This window comes from Triticum aestivum, chromosome 1A (assembly GCF_018294505.1).
Source record: "Triticum aestivum cultivar Chinese Spring chromosome 1A, IWGSC CS RefSeq v2.1, whole genome shotgun sequence".
NCBI classification, from domain to species: domain Eukaryota; kingdom Viridiplantae; phylum Streptophyta; class Magnoliopsida; order Poales; family Poaceae; genus Triticum; species Triticum aestivum.
Window position 1 is genome coordinate 81,237,352 of NC_057794.1, and position 20,182 is coordinate 81,257,533.

A 20,182-nucleotide genomic window follows, 5' to 3' on the forward strand; every position below is an offset into this window, starting at 1 on the left:
ACCAACACGCTAAAAATGAAATTATTGTCCTTTAACTACCAAGCAACGAGGTTGCTGGGAGTATTGATTTCACACATCACAATTCATTTGTCGGTATTCCGGTTGCATCAACACGAGGGCCGAGGAATGACTAATGATGGTGAGAAGTATCACTACGTCAAAATTCATGAGAGTTTGTGCAGTTCTCATGACAATTCTGACATAAAGGGGGTAATACTCCAAGGTAGAACAAAACCAAAAGCTGGATTGGCATTTGATCTGCGGAATACAACTACTTTGACCCAATCCTAGATATGGATGAGGTACTGGAGTTTGTTTCTCCTAGTCATTCTGTGATAGAATGGCTTGACGGACCACAAGAGTAATAGACATCGATAAACGAACGCACGCATACTCTTGACTATCGATTGATAGACGAGGGTCAGAATGCAACTAAAGAGAACAACTCAAAGGAACATACGATTTTCTGAGTTGTGGATGCATGGTTTGGCATGCCGAACGAATTCAACATATTTCTTCCGGGCAATCCATGCGGAAAGGTAGAACTGGCAGAGCCATAACATATAATGGAGAACTCATAGAGGGCCTGTTGTGATCTTTTGATCCAACAAACTTCTGCCATAATGGTTCATGGTATTTGGATGAACGAAATACCACGGACTTCAAGGACTATCGCAAAGGTTACTAATATCCTAAAGGAACTATCAACACTATCAACATGAAGTAAGTAGAGTGTATCTCGGGTTCAAAGCCCAAGGAGTAGAATACCTACTACTAAGTGGCATCACGGGATGCTTTCGAGAATAAAAGCCAGAATCATCACACTGGGATCACAAAACATTGCTAGATTACTAGGTGACTCCCTAATACACCTAGGGTCATAATAATAACTCCAACATAAAGGTCGAGGCAGTAGGGTACCTCAACTCAACAATTTGTGTGATTAACCTGGCCTAAAAGACATTGAAACCAGAGGAAAAGGATTCTGCAAATGCATCAGATTATTTAGAAACCTGGGATGACTCGGACAGCATAACGGCTGTAAATGCTCAGAAAAGATTTGAGACGTTCACAAAAATGGTGGCATAACCACTCAGAAGCACAATATCAAGGTTTCGAGATCAACAATTAACATACGGAAGTAGTCGGAACTGAAACGAGGCTTAAGTCCAACAATCTATAAGTCTACGGATTAGTAACACGTGATCCTGATGGAAAGAAGAGATAGCCTAGTTCTTAATCCCCGTAGAAGAGAAGATGATGACTCAGATCAGAAGGCCATGAGGTATAAGGAGTAAAAAGAGCCTTACGTTCCATCCCACAATCAATTCCCTTACATAACTAAAGAATTTCTAGACTCAACTTCAACCAGTTTGGCTTGGTAATCCTACAGGCAGTCAAGCTCTGATACCAACGCTGTCAGGACCCCGACTCGATGCCACATAGATCTAGCATGTAACACTTCATATCACTTTGCGGCCTCACGCACGGTATTCCCACGGGTGTCGTCTTACCTTTACCCGGGACCGTTTGCGCCTTTTGGCACACGTATATGACAGTGTCGCTAGCATCCATATGATAAGGAGCCCGGGCTGACATGGCTAGTCGTAAACCCAAAGTGGCACAAACTTACAGGGACAGGCATCCATGACCCAGCATCGAACGTGTCGGTCATCAGCGAGTGAATCCAGGCTGTAGCACTGGGCTAGCAGGACTCCGGTGAACCGGGCTGTAGCGGGCTAACAGGACTCCGGTATTCATCGCGTGACATTTCCCCGAAGGGACAGACACAGGAACGAAGAAGGACACATGCCGGCCAGCCTAAGTGTTCCGGAGCAGTAGCAAGCTACCATGGCTCGGTGGAAACACTAGGAGACATTTCCCGGTAAGAGAGGCTACTAAAGATAAACAACTAGATGGTCAGATCCCACACATACCAAGCATTTCAATAACATACACACAATATGCTCGATATGTGCAATACAACATGGCATCACAAAGTGACTCTACGACTCAAGTAGTTTATTCAATAGGCTCCGGGAGCGAGATATTACAAACATGGGTCTCATGACCCAACAATCAGAGCATACAAATCAAAGCACAAGCGGAAACTATCATGTCTGGGTACAGACATCTATAAATGAAAAAGGCTGAGAAGCCTGACTATCTACCAGATCCTGCCGAGGGCACAAGATCGTAGCTGAGGTAACAAGCTAAACGTCGAAGACCACGCGGAATTACTAGTGAGACTGAAGTCTCTCTGCAAAACATAAAATAGGCAAACGTGAGTACAAATGTACCCAGCAAGACTTACATCAGAACTAACTACATATGCATCATTATCAACAAAGGGGATGGTGGGGTTTAACTGCAGCAAGCCAGCTTTGACTCGGTGGCTATCCTAAACTACGACTGCAATGTAACTCTTTTGAGGTGGCGCACACGAGTCCACATATTCACCATATCAATACACCACTATGGATCCGCTCCCGTCTCCCTACGAGAACGCCATCCATAGCACTCACGCTTATCTTGCGTATTTTAGAGTATCCACTTTCAATTGTCTATGAACTGATATAATCAACCCAGAAGTCCTTTTCCGCGGACACGGCTATTCGAATAGATCATATTAACCCTGCAGGGGTGTACTTCTTCACACACGCTCTCACCACTTATCGCCATTTACACGACATGTACTCGGCAACCTTCAAGCGGAAGCCCAACGTGGGTGTCGGCCACGGCCTGCCTAAACACTCAAGTCTCTAGTCCAGGTTTATCGCCTATTCGGGTTCCATCCATGAGGAGATCCGGCCAGAGTTTCGCTCACAGCCCCAAACGATGTGAACAGGGTTCCGTGACACCAAACGGGCGCCCGGTATACCCGGCCACGTGCCTACCGCATCACAGCCCACCCCTACGGTCAGCGCTGCCCACGGCCTCCAGCATACTACAAACACCAGAAACTACTTGCAACTCCTGAACAGACGACAAGGGTGATTAAGAAGCCGAGAGGGTCCATTGGTTTCGGGCCCAATGCGTGGTAGTAGCTGAATCATGGATCACAAACACAGAACTCAGTTCCTGAGGACGGCTTCAATGAGACAACCCACCATGTACTCCTACATGGCCTCTCACCGCTACCTTTACCAAATCGTGTTCACACACTTAGCTCACACACAGTAGGACATGTTCACACGCCTCTGATTCATCCCCGATGAATCAGACCTGACTCAACTCTAAGCAGTAGCAGGCATGACAAACAAGCATGAATGAGTAGGCACAACAGGGCTCAAACAACTCCTACTCATGCTAGTGGGTTTCATCTATTTACTGTGGCAATGACAGGTCATGCAAAGGATAAAGGGGTTCAGCTACCGCAGCAAGCAATAGATAAATCGGTGTTGTCCTAATGCATTAAAAGAGAGCAGGAGCGAGAGAGTAGGATTGTATCGGAATGAACAAGGGGGTTTTGCTTGCCTGGCACTTCTGAAGATAACATTGAGTCTTCATCAGTGTCAACGATCACATCATCGGTATCGCGTCTATCGAGAGGGGACAAATACCGGCAACACAGAAAGAAACACAATCAATGCAATGCACAATATGATGCATGATCATGACATGGCAAAATGAATGTGTTTTGGGCTAATGCAACTAGCAACGGATTAAATGAAGTTGGTTTGAATACAAGATTCAAATTCAAACTCCATATGTGATTATTCAAATGCCATTCACTTCATTTGCCCTAAACAGTAGTGATAAGTTGTTCTAACATGCATGAAAATGGTACAGATGGATTCCTTGAATTTTTCTGATAATTTTTCATATATAATTTATTTAATTTGGAGTTACGGTTAATTTTCTATGATTTATTGAAGTTTATACAATTTTCTGGAATTATAAATCATTTCCTAATTTATTTAATTCCAGAAATACTATACTGCGTCAGCATGACGTCGGCATGACGTCAGCAAGTCAACAGGGGCCGGTCAGGGTCAAACCTGACGTGTGGGGTCCACACGTCAGTGACACAGAGGCTAATCCCGCGTTGACTCGGGCTTTGACCCGCTACGGGGCCCACTGTCAGTGTCTGTTAGTCTAACTAATTTTAGTTAACACTAATCCTAACCTATTTAACAGGCCGGCCCCACCTGTCATGGACACAGGGGAGGGTCCCGTCGGGGTCAAGTGGTCAACCCCACCGGCGGCTTGACGCCGGCGAGGCCAGCCGCGGTGGCGAGCCTCGGGTTTTGCCCATAGGGCTCGGTTTGGCGCGCGGAGCACAGCTTCGGGATGCGGACGCTCGTCCGCATCCAACTGTGGTGGTGGCGCGGCCGGGAAGTGGCCGGAGTGGTGTCGGCGACGAGCTCGGCGGCGGCCGAAGCTCGGGTGCAAGTGGGGATGGGGCTGCGGTGCGCAAACAAGCGCGGCAAAGTGCTACGGAGGCTCTGCGCGATGCGGGGAGCGCATTGGGCGCATGCCCGGGACCAAATGGTCACCGGAGCATCACCGGCGACGGGTGCGGCGGCGGCGAAGGTTCGGCCATGGCGGGGCTACAGCGTAGAGAGCGGGCGCGACCAGGGGAGAAGGGGGAGACGATGCGGGTGCTCACAGCGCGTCCGATGGCATCGTCGGCGAGGTCAGGGGCGGTCGGGTTGCTGCGAATCGACGACGACGGCTGTCGGTGCAGAGGACGAAGGCAACAACAATGACGGCGCTGCGGGGCGCTCCGGCGTCGTTTGTCTCAGCAAAGATGAAGGGCAGGTCATGGCGGAGCTCCTGGACCGCTCGAGAGGACGAGGGGGAGGCGATAGCCGCGGTGGTGCTCGTCAGTAGCGTCGGCGCGGTCCGGTGAGGTGGGGAACAGCGAGGGAGAGAGAGCCAGGGAAGGGGAAAGAGCTCCAGGGAAGAGAGGAAGGGCTGGACGGCTCCGGGCGGCTGCGTGGCGTCTTCAGAGGAGTCGGGGCAGCTGCCATGGCGAAGCAGGAGGTGGCCGGAGCTCTTCGGGCGCGCGCCACGCCTCGCCTCTGCCTACTGGCAGAGGAAGAAGAGGACAAGGGGGGAGGAGGTGGGCTGGGCCAGCGGGAGGAGCTGGGCCGGCTACAGGTAAGTGGCCCAGGTGGGCTGCAGGTAAAGTTTCCCTCCCTCTCTCTGTTTTTCCTATTTTACTTCTGTTTTCTATTTTCTGTAGTTTGTTTTGATTTAGTTTAGCAACTAAATCATTTAAATAAATTCTGTAGATTTTTATGTGGCTTGCTAAAATATATACAAAGCCACTCACAAACTTCCAGAATTATTGGAGTCATATTTAATATATATTAAATATAAATCCAAAGCAAATAGTTATTGGATTAAATCAAATGACCAAAATAATTATCTCTGTGACTCCAAAAATATTGGTTTAAATTTTACCTCTCACCAATATTTCCATGGAATAATAGGAACATTTTTTTGGACACATTTGAGAAGATTTAATTGTTGGTTATTTTTAGAGGTTTCTGAGGCTTTGAAAAATCCTCAATTCAAATTTCATTTGAAATAAAACATGATGCTCACAAGAGGTCTAGCCTAGTGCATTACCAGAAGCTAGGGATGTGACAGGCGCACGCACAGGAGGCGAAGCCACCTCCTGCTTCCACCTCCTGCTTCCTTCCCACTCCGATCCGGCGCGCTTGGAAACGCCCGAGCCCCCTGGTCCTTCCCCTCTCTCACAGCTCACTCTCCCCTCCTCTCCCTCGCTCTCTCCCGCGACGGCCGACGCGGCCATGGAAACACCACCGTGAACCACCACGCTCCCCGACCCCCTCTCGCCTTCCCGTGTTGCGTGGAAGCTCCGCCACTGTCGCCTACGCCTTCTGCATCGAGCCAAGCGAGCTGGGAAGCCCTGCTTCGTCCTCGGCATCGACCTCTCCAACCTCGGCCACCGGAGATCGCCATCGTCGTTCGCCGCCATCCGTGCTTCCCCAAGGTCGCCGACCAGCTCTCTGGATCCGCTGTGAGCTCCTCTACCTAGCCCTCTACTTCCCGTGCTCGATTACGCCGCGTAGCCACCGCCTCCTTCGAGCCCGAGCGCTCCCCGCCACCGGCCATGTCGCCGTCATGGCTACGGCCGTGCAAGCACGCGTTCGAGCGCACCACTGCACTCAATGCGTCCTCAGGAGCCTAACGCACGCACTCCCTTGCCCTGCCGTGCACTGTAGCCCTCTTTCCCTCTCCGCCCAAACTCCGGCGCCGCCCCGAGCTCTGCTCCGGCGAGCTCCGGCCACCCTGCGCCCTGCTGCTACCTCTGCTTGATGCGTCCGAGCAAGGGCTTCCTCCTGGTGTCCCCAGTGCCCCAAACGGTGACCCGCACGAGAAACCTGAGCAACTCCGGTGAAACCCCGCCGCGTATTTGCTTGCCGCCGGCCAAGCTCCGGCGAGCTGACGTGGCGCTGGCTTAATTAGTGCTAATGACCCTGCTAAAACTCCCTAGAGCCACTGCCATGTGGGCCCAGTGCCTATTTAGTTTAACTTAATGTTCTGTTTAGAGTAGTTATTAACCCAGCTGGTCCCACACATCAGTTTGACTTGCTGACGTGGCCTTTGACCGGCCCCACACGTTTGTGACTCATGCCAGTCGTGTGTCACTGACCAGTAGGCCCCACAGGTCAGGTTTGACCTGGACCACCCCCGTTGACCTGCTGATGTCACAGTGACATAGTGCTGACGCAATTAATGATTTTCTGGTTTTAAAAATAATCAAGAAATTCCAGAAAATGCCCAAAACTTCCAAAATTCATAGAAATTAAACCGTAACTCCAAATGAAATAAATTATATATGAAAAATGATCAGAAAAATATGAAGAATCTGTTTATGCCATGATCATGCTTGTTTGAACAAGTTAACCTCACTGAATAGGACAATTTATGATTAGGGCAACTTATGAAATAACATTTGGAATTGGAATTTGATCTTGTTTGAGTTACACTTCAATTAGATTGGCTAGATATTGCATTAGGTCAATTCAGTACCTTAATATGTCATATCATTCATCCGCTTGTGCATTGCATTAATTGAATGTTGTTTATGTTCCATAGACGTGGTTCCGACGACGTGATCGATGACACTGATGAAGAACTATATTATCTTCAGAAGTGTCAGGCAAGCAAAAACCCCTTGTTTATTCCGATACAATCCCATTCTCTCGCTCCTGCTCTCTTTTACTGCATTAGGACAACAACGTTTCAACTGTTACATGTTGCGGTAGCTGAACCCCTTTCCTTTGCATGACCTGCCATTGCCATAGTAAATAGATGAAACCCACTAGCATGAGTAGGAGTTGTTTGAGCCCTGATGTGCCTACTCCTTCATGTTTGTTTGTCATGCCTGCTACTGCTTAGCGTTGAGTCAGGTCTGATTCATCGGGGATGAATCGGAGGTGTGTAAACATGTCCTACTGTTGAGAGCTATGTGTGTGAACACGATTTGGTAAAGGTAGCGGTGAGAGGCCATGTAGGAGTACATGGTGGGTTGTCTCATTGAAGCCGTCCTCAGGAACTGAGTTCTGTGTTTGTGATCCATGAAACAGTTACTACCACGCATTGGGCCCGAAACCAATGGAGCCTCTCGGCTTCTTGATCACCCTTGTCCTCTGTCTAGGAGTTGCAACTAGTTTCTGGTGTTTATAGGATTTGTGTTGGCGGCTCTGCGTAGCGCTGAACCTAGGGGTGGGCTATGATGCGGTAGATACACCGTGGCCGGGCATACCGGGTGCCCGTTTGGTGTCTCGGAACCCTGTACACATCATCCGGGGCCATATGTGGAAACCTCGGCCAGACTCCCTGCGGATGGAACCTGGATAGGCGATAAACATGGACTAGAGACTTGAGTGTTTAGGTAGGCCGTGGCCGACACCCTCGTTGGGCTTCCGCTTGAAGGTTGTCGAGTACATGTCGTGTAAACGGCGGTAAGTGGTGAGAGCGTGTGTGAAGAAGTACACCCCTGCAGGGTTAACATCATCTATTCGAATAGCTGTGTCCGCGGTAATGGACTTCTGGGTTGCCTATAACAGTTCATAGACAAGTGAAGGTGGATACTCTAAAACTCGCAAGATAAGTGTGAGTGCTATGGACGGCCTTCTCGTAGGGAGACGGGAGCGGATCCATAGTGGTGTATTGAATGGTGAATATGTGGACTCGTGTGCGCCATCTCAAAAGAGTTGCCTGCGGTCGTAGTTCAGGTTAGCCACTGAGTCAAAGCTGGCTTGCTGCAGTTAAACTCCACTACCCCCTTTGTTGATACCGAGGCATATGTAGTTAGTTCTGATGTAAGTCTTGCTGGGTACATTTGTATTCACGTTTGCTTATTTTATGTTTTGCAGAGAGACGTCAATCTCGCTAGTAGTTCTGTGTGGGCTTTGATGTTTAGCTTGATACCTTAGATACGATCTTGTGCCCTCGGTAGGATCTGGTAGATAGTCAGGCTTCTCAGCCTTTTTCATTTGTAGATGTCTATACCCAGACATGTTAAGTTTCCGTATGTGTTTGACTTGTATGCTCTGAATGTTGGGTCTCGAGACCCATGTTTGTAATATCTCGCTCCTCGGAGCCTAATGAATAAATACTTCGAGTCGTAGAGTTATGTTGTGATGCCATGTTGTATTTAACATATCGAGCATATTGTGTGTATGATTGAAATGCTTGGTATTTGTGGGATCCGACAACGTAGTTGTTTATCCTTGGTAGCCTCTCTTATGGGGAAATGTAGTCTTGTGCTTCCATGAGCCATAGTAGTCTGCTACAACCTGGTTCACTGAAGTCCTGCTAGCCCAGCACTACTACTCAGGACACTTGACTGGCCGGCATGTGTTTCACTTCATTCCTGCGTCTGTCCCTTCGGGAAAATGTCACGCGGTGACATCCGGAGTCCTGCCTAGCCTGCTACAGCCCGGGTTCCTGGGGTCCTATTAGCCCAGTGCTACAGCCCGGATTCACACGCTGCTGACCGACATGCTCGATGTGATTCATGTATGCATGTCCCCATAGGTTGGTGCCGCTTTGGGTTCATGACAAGCCATGTCGGCTCGGGTTCTCTGTCATATGGATGCTAGCGACACTAGCATATACGTGAGCCAAAAGGCGCAAACGGTCCCGGGCCATGGTAAGGCGACACCCGTGGGAATACCGTGCGTGAGGCCGCAAAGTGATATGAAGTGTTACCGGCTAGATCGATGTGACTAGGAATCGGGGTCCTGACACGCGATGCGGCCAGCACCTCCTCCGACGCCCCTCCCGGTGCCGACGACGACCCGGATGCCAGGACGCCCTGTGTCGCCATCTCCGGCCTAGCTGCCGAGGTGGCCTCCGGCATCGCCGCCCGCGGTGCCTCCTCCAAAACCGGCGGCGCCTCCGACACCATCAGTCCCTGCTTGCTCGACCACGTCGGCCCGCAGCGGGGTGTCATCCGCCACCTTCACGACCTTCCGGTCGGGGATCACCACCTCAGCCCTGCTTCCATGGCCGCGCTCCCTCACCGACGACGGCTCAAAGACCATCACCGCCACCACCATGCCCTCCGGCATCTCGCGCCAGGCCGGCTCCGTGCCGGCTCGCGCCCCTGCCGCTGCCGTGTCAGTCCAAGCACGGACCGACGCTGCCTCCAGCTCCGCCTCGGCCTGGTTCTTAGCCGGCCAGGCCAAGGCTTCGGCGTCGTTCGGATCCAGGCCGAGGTCCGAGTCATCCCGTCCCTCCACCTCGGCCTGGTCGGCGAGGTCGGATCGGCTCCTGCGGAACGCGGCCCCTTCGGCGGCCGTAGCTTCCGCCACCGCCCTCGCCAGCGCGATTGGCGACCTGAAGAAGAAGATAGAATGAGCAGAAAAAAACAATACTAGCTCAAGAAAAAAATCTGAGCACAAACGAGAGATGAACCTTACCCCGCCAAGACCGGGACCGGGGTCAGCCTCCCGTGCCCACCACCGCGCTTCCTCTTGGCCGGCCTCCCGGCCCAGGCCGGGTCCGCCGTGCGCTTCGGGGCCTGGGGTCGCGGCGTGACACTGTCTTTCCCATGCGGTGCGAGGACCCGGCTCCGCCCGCATCGCCGCCTCCCCCGCCCAATGCCACTACACCGACAACTGGCGTCAGCACCGACCGTTCCGTGCTGCGGTCAGCAATTCAAGACACATGAAGAAAAATACGAGACTTACCCGTGCGACGCTCAGCACCGGCATCGGACTCGGCCTCCTCCTCCCCGCCATGAGCCGCGGACTCCTATGGTGCCACCGGCGTCACCTGCGACGGGGCCCGGGCGTAAGGATGCCGAATCGCGTTCAGAAGTACCCCACGCGTCGCGTCAGGACGGATGAGAAGGTGCGCGTCAGCAAAGTAAGAAGACCAGACACTCACCTGCGGCGCCGGGTTCGACTGGCTGTACGGCACCTTGCCGAACCGCCAGTCCTCCCCAAGGTTGGCCTTGGAGATGTCATTCACGCCGTGTGCGATCTGCTCCGCGGACAGCCGCATCGACCCCATGCGGTTGGGGTCTTGAAGGCCGGCCGTTTCACCAATGAGGCAGGAGCGCCCCTGATGCGGAAGGACCCGGCGCATGACAAACGCAGCGAGGAGGTCAGTGCCGGTGAGCCCCTCCTGCGTCCTCATCACCGTCACCCGCTCGCAGAGATTGACGATCTCCTGCGATGGGCACCTGGGCGAGTAGCCCCAGTTCGTCCTCGCCCGCGGCGGTGCGATGGCGAAGGCCGGAAGGTTGATGTGATCCGCGCCAAGGTTGCGGACGTAGAAGAAGGAGTTCTACCACTTCTTGGCAGAATCCTCCAGCGAGATCTTGAGGAAATCCACCCCCGACCGCTTCGAGATGACGGCGGCGCCGCAATCGGTGAACTCCCCGGCCAACGGGCCCTGCTGCTTCATGGAGAAGAAGCACGCCCAGAGGTCGATCGTAGGCTCGACCCCTAGGTACCCCTCGCAGAGGGTAACGAAGCCGGAGAGCTGGACGATGGAGCCGGCGCCAAGATGATGTGACTGGAGCCCGAAGAACTCCAGGAACGCGCGGAAGAAGGTGCTCGCCGGCAGCCCGAACCCACGTCAAAGTGCGTGAGGAAGACCACGCGCTCCTGCCCCTCGGGCCGAGGCCTCTGCTCGCCACGTGGCAGGCGAACGCCGACGTCCGTCTCCGACGGCAGGCACCGCGTCGCCCGGAGTTGGGTGATGTCCTCGGAGGTGACATTCAAACCCATCCAGGAGCCCGATGGCAGCGACATGATCAAAGGAAGAAGAAGGAAGATGGATGGTGAAGGAGTTCTGCTCGGAGCAGCGGGCGCCGCAGTGCGTCAGTTGCAAAGAGCGGAGCGAGAGCAAAGGGATAGGAGGGTGCGAGCGAGAATAATGTCTGCCGCCCCCCTGCCCCCCGATTTATAACCCTCGGTTTGAACGTGGGGAAGTGGGATCGTCTGCACGCGCCCGTTCCACTTCCCCGCAATAAGTGCGCACGTAGATGCACAGTAACTACCCGGGGAAGAGCAACCGGCCCCCGGATGCCGCAATAAATCTGCGTCCTTGGGCCGAGGGCGCGCGGCGGTGGGCCCCAGCCCGTCGCCCGGTCCTGTCACGCGCGTGGCCTGTCAGGCCCCTCCGACTTTCGGGCACCATGTGGCGCCCACGCAAAGCACGAGGGATTGCCCCAAGATTCGGCGGACTTCTCGGTTCCCGCCACGGCCGGGATGCCACGATCCGGTTTCCAAGAAAACCGGCACATAGTGGGTGTTGCCGGACCCAGCGCTCGCAGAATCCACCTTGCTTACCGGGGAAACTGCGAAGGCCCACTCATCCAAAGACGGCGGACCTTCACAGCTTCGGGGACTACTGTCGGGGGGGGGGGTGGACCCCGGGCAAGCAATGGAACCCGGATCCTCTTCAAAAAACAACGGGGTTGGCACCGCCCCTCAATACCGGCATGCGCTTGGCCGGGTCGCTCGACCCACCCAAGCCCCGCAGTCCGGCCAGACTAGCCAACCCGGCAAGACACGTCGACTCGGCCCCAACAACTAGCGCAAGACAGCCGAACCCGGCACGACCAAAGCCTCCTCAACAAGCCAGCGCCACCCGTGGCGTGCTACGCAATCCAGCCGCGGGTGAACTCCCGTCCCATCCAGGCCGTATGATGGGGACAAGACTTCAATCAACGATGACCGAGGCAACAGTGCCCCGCCCATACCTCTGGTCAGCAGGAACGTGGAAACAGTGCCCCTCACCTACCCGCTAACCAGGGCCGGCGTGGCTAAAGTGCCCCCGCCTTCACCGCTAACGACAGCAAGCGGCAACCTGATGGAGAGCACTGTATGTGACTCGACTTGGCCACGTCCTGACGATCGACAAGACGGCGCACAGCCCCCCTAGGCATGCGGGGCCCGCACCTAGGGGAACCCGGTGAACCACAAGCCCTCAGCGGGACCCAGCCGGTGTCCCCGGACACCAACAATACAGACCCACCGACTTGTAACATTACCATTGTACCCCCGGGGGGTTATACTATAAAACCCCCGGGAGCCCGCGATCATACGGGGGGAAAGAGAGAGGGCAAGCAGAAAACACATACGAGAGAAAAGCAAGTAAGCATAGGACTAGCCACAAAACAGCAACACCGGAGAGAAGGAGCAGCCCAAGCCTTGGCCAGCTTCCTTCCTCCTCCATACAGCTCCCGAAGCAACATTGTACAATCGATCATCCAACCACACTCAGAAGGACTAGGGGTATTATCTCTTCGGAGAGCCCCGAACCTGGGTATGTCCGGCGTCCCGCGCCCGCTCATGCCAACCCCGCCTCTGGAGTCCACCAGCGCCCTCGAGCCTCCTCCTCTCTTTAGCCATCCCTTGGCATCTGTCGTGCGCCCACCACGACAGACCCTCTCCACCCCAGCCTCCTCCGTCCGCCACCCCATCCACCGTCGTCCTCCTCCACCATGCCGGAGCTGATACCCCGACGCCGCCGTCCATTACAAGATCGACCTCTCACATCCACGGCTTTGGACCAGGATCCTTGCATCCCATCCTCTCACTTCATCCCCGCCGTCGTCCACCTTGTCGGTGCCGCTCCTATGACCGTCTCGTCCACCGCACCCCGCCGCCACTGTCTACCCTCCTAGATCTGCTTCCATGCTGCCGACACCCATCGCTGCCGCAGCACTGTCAAGTTCTCAGCAGATGCATACATGGTGCCGCACCAGAGGCGGTACTCTTTCGTATCTTCTCAACTTATTTATCACAGCAAGAAAATAGATCGCCACTACTTTACTCTGATTTCTTGTCCATCACTTACTTTCTAGTTGAAAGCAAACATTGGTTGCGAAGTTGCCTTTGTCCGGTTTGCACCTTCAGATCCGCCATGGCACGCTCAACACTATACTCCCAATGCTTATGGTTTTCCCCTTTTATATTCCACACTAGTTAAATCACAGTAGACTAAATTTCAAAATTGGGTCAGTCGATTTTTCAGAGCTCGCCGGAGTTCGCCGGTGCGAACGAAGGGGCTCGGGTGGGGACGGTGGTCATGGGGGCGGCGGTGGGGCCTTGCCGAACGAAGAAAACTCGACGCGGGTGGGGGTGGCGAAGGAACACAGGCGGTGGGGGCCGGTGGTCCGACCGGCGGCCCGTGCGGTGTTCTGTATGGGAAGAATCAGAGAGAGGAAGAAGAAGGGTTAGGAGACATAGGATCTTCATCCAACCACCTGAAATGGTCGACTGACCCAAATGACAAAAGTCATGCGAATTGCATGCAGACATGCCTTTATATTCAGTACCATCATCGTACCTGCTTAGCACTGCTCCTGAATCCATCAAGCTAAACAACGTGCCACTCATAATTCCAAACTTGTTGCTCAAGTACGAATCTGATATGATGCTGATATTACTAAAACAGATAACATTTAATTGGTTAGCTAAGTATCCTACTTTACTTTTGAAAAAGCACGTGCACCACATATAGTGAGACAACGGGGAGTTGCTTTCTTAATGCGCTCTGGTTCATCATGTGTGGGCACTGCGCAACGAATATTTTATTATCCAAAATCTGCTTGCTCTTCTTTAGCATGTTCCTCTTCCGTTCTTCTTTAATAAGTACTCTCTCCATTCCAAAATACAAGTCTTTGTATAGATTCCACCATGGACTACATATGGAGCAAAATGAGTGAATCTACACTCTAAAATGTATCTAGATACATCTGTATGTGATCCATAGTGGAAATCTCTACCAAGACTTATATTTTGGAACGGAGGGAGTATGATAGTAGTACAGTATGTTCCTTGTAGTGAAGATGAGCAGGGACATTTGCAGTGTAGAAGTCTATACGGTCGGTTATGATGGACACTTTGAACGCTTCGGGCCTCTTTGATTCGTAGGATTTTGTAAACATGGGAATAGGATTTGTAGTGGCCTGCCCACTTGAATCCTATAAGAATAGCAAGGAAATGCGAGGATCTGTGTCGCCTTTGAGAGTTACACTGATATTAACAGTACCGCACCTTCAGTTGAAGAGAGCTGGTATCCGAAGCCTTTCTAGCCATACCGGCAATACTAGCACATATATTCCAGCAAGTTCCACTTACTGATTTTACTCTGACGCTTATGGTTTTCTTGTTATATCTACACTATGATCTGATAGTTGCTTTGTGTCGCACTAGCAGCAGTCCACTCTTGAAGCTAAACACTGCAATGACTTACAAAAATGGCACCAAGGCATTGAGTGCCATTCTGGATGCAATGAAACTCATACGCTCCCCACCTCTTGATTCTTGTTCAGAATATGATCCTAATGACTATTCTAACCTCGAGGAGTCAAAGGCAGATGGCCTGTCCTGTTCACCCATCAAGGTGCCTATTCTAATTTGGCAAGGTTTTATTGATTGTGCGTATCTTGCATATGTTGTCTTGCATTTCTTCTACTTTGTTGCACCGCCATCTACTTAGTTTACTCATCATATATGTCGACATGCCATGCCCATCCATTATCAATACATATTCCATCTATCATCATACCATGTTTTTCCACTCAAATGTTGTTCTTGTGCATCAGACATTAAAAAGGAAGAGGCTGATTGCCGAACCTGAAGGAGCACCAGCAAAGTCCTTGAAAAACGTGGTTGTGCCAGAGAAATTAGACATCACCCCACTTATATTGGTTGTACAATCAGTGACACAAAATGTAGGACCGACTCCAACAGACTGTACCCATACTTCACTAGCCACACCACTAGCCCCACCACATAGGACCTGCACTCTAGCAAAAGGTATGCCGATTTCAGTTGCCATAGCACCAGCCATACCACAGAAAAATCCCACTCCAGCAAAAAGTACAGCACGTCCACCGGTCGAAGACCTATCCCAACTGCAGAGACGGCCAATTCCTGCAGATTGGAACCTCATTCCAGTTATTCCCAGTTTAAAAGATGATGCTTTCAATGTTGTTAGGGACTACATGCATATATTCCCATCGTGGGAAGATTATAGTGAAGACAAACACCATTTTCACATCTTCCTGTCCCACTTACGTGTAAGTGCTATTATTCATGGTGATTATTTTCCTGTTTTCTGCTGATTGAACACATCAATGATTTACATTACATTGTTGTAAGTAGGCGAGGGTCAATCTGGATAGTCATGACGAGCAAAGCTTGCTTGCGCTTTTCAAGGAAGCATCGCAGTAGTATCAGTGTTATCTGAGGAAATCACACTTTGATGGCAAGTCTATAAATGGATTTCTGGTGAAGTCTCATGTGCTAAATTTAGAAGAAATTGAATGGAAAAACCTTTTTATGCACTGGTCTCATTCCGAGGATGATATACTGTCTATGTTATCGCATGACAATTTGAACTTCTATTTTTCTGCATGTGCCTTACAGATCTTTTTTGCAGGAAATCTTGTCGAAAAGGAATTCCAGTTTGAAAAGAACGACAGGATATCGCAAATATGCTGTGCGCTACTTTCCTCTTATTAGTACCTGTTGTCCTGTATCACTGTACTTGCATACATACCTGGTTCATTATGTGACAGCAGTATGCATGATAGCTTGCTTATCAATTGTTGCTCCAAATTATCTGATCTGTATGAATGGTTACATTAGTGTAGAATATATCCAATGCCAATGAATTTTTTTAGCTCTGCATTGTTCTTGTAAGTACCGGTTGTCCTTTATCAGTGTACTTATATTGACAGGTAGTTGTTCATGTACCATCACTCTGCATCTTATTTTTCTTTGCCCTCCATTTTCTACACATAAGATCTATATTTACTCTTACCATAAGGTTGGATTGCTCTTGGCTGTACATTTTGCCTGTAGCGCTGTACTTACATTTATAGCTACTTGGTTATGTAGCATCACTCTTCATGTTATCTTAAATATTCTCCATTTTTTCTTATATTGTCACATCTATATTTACTCTTTAAAGCAATGCTTATGAAGAAGATTCTGTGGTAAACTTCTTGAATTGCCCCCCCCCCATCAGCATGGACAAGGCCTTTATAGAGCCTGCCTTTACCAATAATGTAAGTTTGTCCTTCTCAAGCCTTCAAACTTTGTTGTGTATATTTGGTTAGGCATGACTGCAACAACTATTTATTTTTTGTGTTTGCATCAAATTGCATGTTTAAATTTTATTATGTACTTCATAAACAAAAGTTTGTCCTTCTCAATTTAAGTTTTCAGTTGTACAACCAAGTTCCTTCTTCATACCATGTAAATTAAACTATATAGAGCAAGTGATCTTATTTTGCCAATCTGAAATGGGATAAATTGACAGCAAACTAACCATTGATACTTATGAGTTCTTGATCTATAATCCAGTGGTGTCGTGAAGCTATCAACTCCTTCACAATGTCATTTCCTGTCATGTCTTGACCTGAACAATACCATATTGTGTTAATGCTATTTTAAACTGTGTCACTTTATTCGTCAGTAAAAAATGTGATGAATTGTCAAGACAGATACTTATATGTGCAAAACCTGTCATCTGTCTGCTTGTTTATCTTTCAGAGTGAGGAGGATATAAGTGGCAAACAAGTGCAGTCTCATCAGCTTGCTCACCTTCTTGCGCTGCAGCTCCCGAGTAGGGCTAACCTTTCTTGAACTCTATTGAAGTGATGTCGGTTTTGTATATTATTTTGTCGGCGTGTTTAATTGCATTGGTGGCGATCTTTCATGCCCAGTGTATGTAATCTGATGTCTGCTTGTGCTTTATTATCATAGTGGCGAACTTTGATGCCCAGTGGATGTAATATGCCGTAATTTCTTTATTCTATAGTCTAGGTTTTTTTTCTTATTCACGATGCTACAGTTATTTTACTGTATATATATCCTATCTTTGTAGTAAACCGGCCAAACCGTAAAATTACGATACATAATCGGGCCGTCATGCAAATCACTATGTATGATCCGCATCATGGGCCCCGTCATCTTGGTCCGTTAACAGGCCTAAATGTAAACTGGCCCACTAGTAGATTCGGGCCTTTAATAGGCCGAGTAAACTGCCGACCCTATTTTCCCAAGAAAACTCAATGGGCTTTTAGGAGGCTGAAAAGTAGGTTGGTCCTGGAAAGTGCCGAACAGCTCACGGGCCGGCAGCAGGCCGAAATAGACCCCAGCCCATGATTGTGCTAATCAAATCATGGGCTTATAACAGGCCAAAATTGTCTCGGTCCTTATTTGGCCCAATCAGATTATCGTCTGTGAGCAGGTCGGATGCAAACGTACGGGGCCATAGTTAGGCCCGACTATATGACGGGCTTTTAACAGGCCTAAATGTTAAACGGGCCTTTAACAAGCAGAAACTAATATCAGGCCAAATTACTAAATGGGCCTTTATCAAGTGGGACCAAAAGCATAGCGTCTAGTTGACGGGTCGAATCTGATATGGGCCATAATTTAGCCCAAAGCCTCTCAAAGGGCCGGACCTGATCTGGGCCGTAATTTGGCCCAGAACGTGGTAGGCTTTTCATGGGCCAGATCTCATATGGGCCTTTATTAGGCCCAGAACATGGCAGACTGTTAATGGATCGGATCAAATATGGGCCGGCATTTGGCCCAAAACATGGCAGCCTGTTAATGGGCCGGCCTACTAGTGTCATCAAAATCTTTTGGGCCTTCAGCTAGGCCGGCCCATTATGGTCGAGGAAATCTCGTGGGCCTTTAGCAAGGCTGGCCCATTATGGTCCGCAAAATCTTGTGGGCCTTTAGCTGGGCCGACCCGTTTAAACTTTATGTGCCACTTTTGGGCCGGTCCACGTGTCAACATTTCATAAGCGCATCTCGCCCATTGGATGAGTGACACCTGTGCCAACGGGGAGCTGACACGTGTTTCCTCCAGCCAATGATGATTTTACATGTGGAAAATCACCATTGGTCCGGGCTGCTAACGGGTTATCGAATCCAAAACCGGACCCGATAGCTTAACGGTGTTCCGTTATGGTGGATGCCACGTGTCGGTCACCCTTGACGAAAGCACTTCTGTGACGCGCGATTTTTCATCATGGAAGTGGACACTTCTGTGATGTTAACTTTGGTAACGTTATGGAACACTTCTACGACAGCACATGTATGACTATCTTGATTCTGTCATAAAATCGTCATGGATGTACTTGCGTGACAGAAAACGTGACCTACTGTGACAAACACGTATCATCACGGAAGTGTATTTTTTTGTAGTGTAGTGACCACCAGACGTGGAACTCTTTCCTTACCAGAGAAAACCTCTAAGAATCCTTTCAAGCTTTTCAAGAGATTGAGTAGGCCATATGAAGCATGCCATGAAGTTGTTTGGGATGGAAGCAAGAACCAAGTCGATTAGGGTGAGGCGGCCACCCCAGGACAGGAAGGGGGCAAGCCAGCCAGAGAGCCTCTTGCCAACCTTATGAATAACTAGCATCAGTAGGTCGTGTGATCTTTTTCATGGAGAGAGGCAGGTGCAAGTAGGTGCATGGGAACGATGAAATGGAGCATTGGAACATCTCAACCACTCTCAAACCTGTAGCTTGATCCATACATATTGGGATGAAGGTGCTCTTGCTGAAATTTATATGTAGCCCGGTGAAATTGGAGAAAGCATGTAAAATCATTTTAATGATCTGGGTTTGTTCATAATTTCCTTGGATTAGCAGAAGCGTATCGCCGACGTATTTCAATATTGGGAAAGGTCCATCCACAGCAAGGAGGTGCTTAAGATTTCCTTTTCAAACTCATATATGCAGAGTCTTTATAATAAGTCGACCACAAAAATGAAAAGATAAGGGGACAGGGCGTCACCTTGGCAAAGTCCATTTTTTTACAAAATCATACTACCCATTTTACCATTAATTATAACCCTGAAAGAGATGGAATATAAGAGTGTGTGAATCAACCTGACCCATCGTTGGCCAAACCCCTCGCTGATAGAATCCACTTATCAAAGGCTTTTTGGAAATCCAACTTGAGCACTATAATGGGCATTCTCCTCTTCATCGCCTGCTGTATCAATTCGGCTGTGAGAGCAAAGTTCTCCATGATGCATCTTCCTGGTAGAAATCTAGATTGTAATGGGTGTACCAGCATCGGGATCATTTTCTGTAAGCGCACAGCCAGTGCCTTGGTCGTCAGCCTGGGAATGCTATGTACCAGCGGTATTGGTCTGAAATCCTTGATATTTACCGAAGCTTCTTTCTTGGGCCGAAGTACGATGTTGGCGGTGTTAATTCGTCGAATATCAACCTTATGATCATACAAAACTTGTAGAAAACACGTCAAATCATCCTTCATTGTGTGTTTAAAGGCCTTATAAAATTCATTTGTGAAACCATCAGGCCCCAGACTTCTGTTGTTTGGTAGCTTGTCAATAAGAGAGATGATCTCTCCCTATGAGAAAGGTTGTATTAACATGCTCAGGTCAGCTAGCTCATAAACTTGTGAAACATCATCGTTGGGAGAGAAATAGAAGTTGTGCCGAAAATGCTTGTGAAGAAATCTGTGGCAATGGACAACTTGTCTTGGTCGTCATAAAACTCAATCCCATCTTTCAAAAACATCCTTATCTTGTTTTTCCTATGATTACAATTTGTTGTGGCATGAAAAAAACTGGTATTTTCATCACTCATGACACAATCTTTGATTTTAGCACGCCGTCGACAGGCGCTGATTTGCCATATAACTGTTTGTTGTGCCTTCGTTGTGGC